Source organism: Aegilops tauschii, chromosome 5 (assembly GCF_002575655.3).
Source record: "Aegilops tauschii subsp. strangulata cultivar AL8/78 chromosome 5, Aet v6.0, whole genome shotgun sequence".
Taxonomy (NCBI): Eukaryota; Viridiplantae; Streptophyta; class Magnoliopsida; order Poales; family Poaceae; genus Aegilops; species Aegilops tauschii.
This window is the reverse complement of record NC_053039.3, coordinates 94,957,373-94,959,683: the sequence shown is the minus strand read 5'-3', so window position 1 is coordinate 94,959,683 and position 2,311 is coordinate 94,957,373. Positions and strand designations below refer to the sequence as shown.

Sequence of the window (2,311 nt, the reverse complement as noted above, 5' to 3'; positions counted from 1 at the left end):
CTCTATACTAAAGTCTGTTGCAGCGTGACGCGTAGGCAAAACCTATCAGAGAAATATTAGTCTGGAAGCAAGACCCACGATGAGGTTGTAATTGCGTACGTGCCTCATTGACACTCTCGTTCGACGTGACGATGGGATAAGATTGGGGAATTTCTTCCCAATTGCGACGACCACAAAATGAAAAATATAATTCACTTGGCAAAATCACGTCTACTCCTTCCATTTCTGCTCGTGAGTGGTCCCTCTAATCCAGGTCAGTCTCTTCAAATCCGCTCAACTTCCCTCCCCTCCAAAAATTTTTCTTGTGGAAATTGGGGTTGTATTCCGCCCCGAATTTCGCTCAAGTTTGCAAGGTGATTTTTCTTCGGATTAGCGATTTCTTGTATGGGTTTGCTCGAATTATTGTTTTGGTGTACATTTCTTAAGCTATTGTTGTTGGAGCAGGGAGCAACCTTGTGCTGACCAGACCACGTAGCAAATCATTGTGCTAATCTTGTTGCTTGTTGATTTGATTGCACAGATAGGTGTTGTGATTCTCGCTTAAAGGGTACTTCTAGTTGTGACCTTTCTGCGCATTGTTGGAGCTCTACGTGTGTGTTTTGTGGTAGCTGGGCTCTGCTCCTAAGGAGCCCCATCACCAGTTGCATGGTGCTGCTGCATTTGCTGTTGATGCAACCTTCCACTCATGTTGATACGACATAGATCAAGGCATAACTCATCAGGAAGCTCGACCACCAGCATGCAGAGCTCTACCTGAACAACCTGAAGAAGTTCCTAACCTTTCAGCTCATTAAGCGTGAGTTCGACAAGATCTGCATGGCTGCATTGGAGAAGGAAAACATTAAGCTCCACAATTTCCTTGTTCCGTCAATCCTTGGCAGTGCTTGTATGTCGCTCGGGCTACCACCCAACAGGCAGATGCCTACCAGGAATTCACAGACTAGCACCATGATAAATGGGCTATTGTCAGGGGTCGTGCCACTAGCAAGTGCGACCAGTGGGTAACCAGGAAGAGATGCTTGCGGATAAGCCAAGTCCACTTAGAAAGTCCCCTCTCGGTCACCCAGGGGTTGAGGAGTTTGTGTCTATGGAGGATGGTGAGGGGGTTGACAAAGCCAGGTGCAGCCCATCATGTGTAGAGTCGAAGCCTAATAACCCTCAAGTGTAGGGGATCAATAGAAAGTCTTTTCCATAAGCATAGTGTCCAACCCAGCGAGGACCAGAAGGAATTGGCGCGTGGAAATGAACTAGGAATCACTCTACAGGTTGTTTGATTGTGTGTGTGATGAAGAAATGCAAAACTCAAGTAATAATAAAAGTAAAAGAGTGCATAAAGTTGTTCGATCCTTAATTGTGCTAAATACAAGCTGGTTGTGTTTCTTATATGGACTAATTCATTCTCAAGGATAGTGAGAATTTCATCTAGTTGTTTTCACCTAGTTCCAATACAATAGTTTTTGTTGCTTTGTTAATTGATGTGTTGTAGAGTGAAAGCTTATGTACTGCCCTTACCTGGACTCATACATATTTATGATTATACTCTTAACATGCACACAAAAATACTAAGAATAATTAAGATGAACATCTAACCATGGCATTAAATTCTAGGGTCCCTATTCACTCCTTATGCCATAACTTATAAACTAGGGGTTCGTTAATTCTGTCACTCCGACCTCCCCTCCTAGATAGATCATAACATAATTATCTCCTATAGGCTCGTAAAGGTGAATTTATATGTAATCGGCATTCACACATCACCATAGAGAATTACACCACAACATAATATTAAAACATCAAACTTTATGCAATTTCAGATGGTTGCTAACAATAGGCATTCTCCCAAGTCCTCAAGAACGTAATGGAGTACTCATAAGACGTCATAATGAAAATGATCATTGGTGAATGATTTGAAAAACAATCTGGAAATATAAATCTTTCACCAATAGTTAACCAAGCATCAACTACTGGAAAGTAATTAACATCAGGAAGTGATTTTAGTGGCCGGTCTATAACAATTGTTCATAAATGGATATGGATACGAAGATGGGGTAGGTGGCGGTGATGGATGCTGATAATTTGAGTGGATGAATATGATCCTGATACGTCTCTGTCATATCTATAGTTTGATTGTTTCATGCCAATATTATACAACTTTCACATATTTTTGGCAACATTTTATATGATTTATTGGACTAACATATTGATCTAGTGCCCAGCGCCAGTTCTTGTTTATTGCATGTTTTTTGTTTCGCATAATATCCATATAAAACGAAGTCCAAATGCAATAAAAATTTACGGAGAATTATTTTGG

The 2,311-nt window shown here is 40.9% G+C and overlaps 1 pseudogene; it reads left to right on the top strand.

Annotated features, from left to right (window-relative positions):
* The first annotated feature begins 527 nt into the window (after positions 1 to 527).
* Positions 528 to 1,351, top strand: LOC109750294 (uncharacterized; annotated as a pseudogene).
* The last annotated feature ends 960 nt before the right edge of the window (positions 1,352 to 2,311 follow it).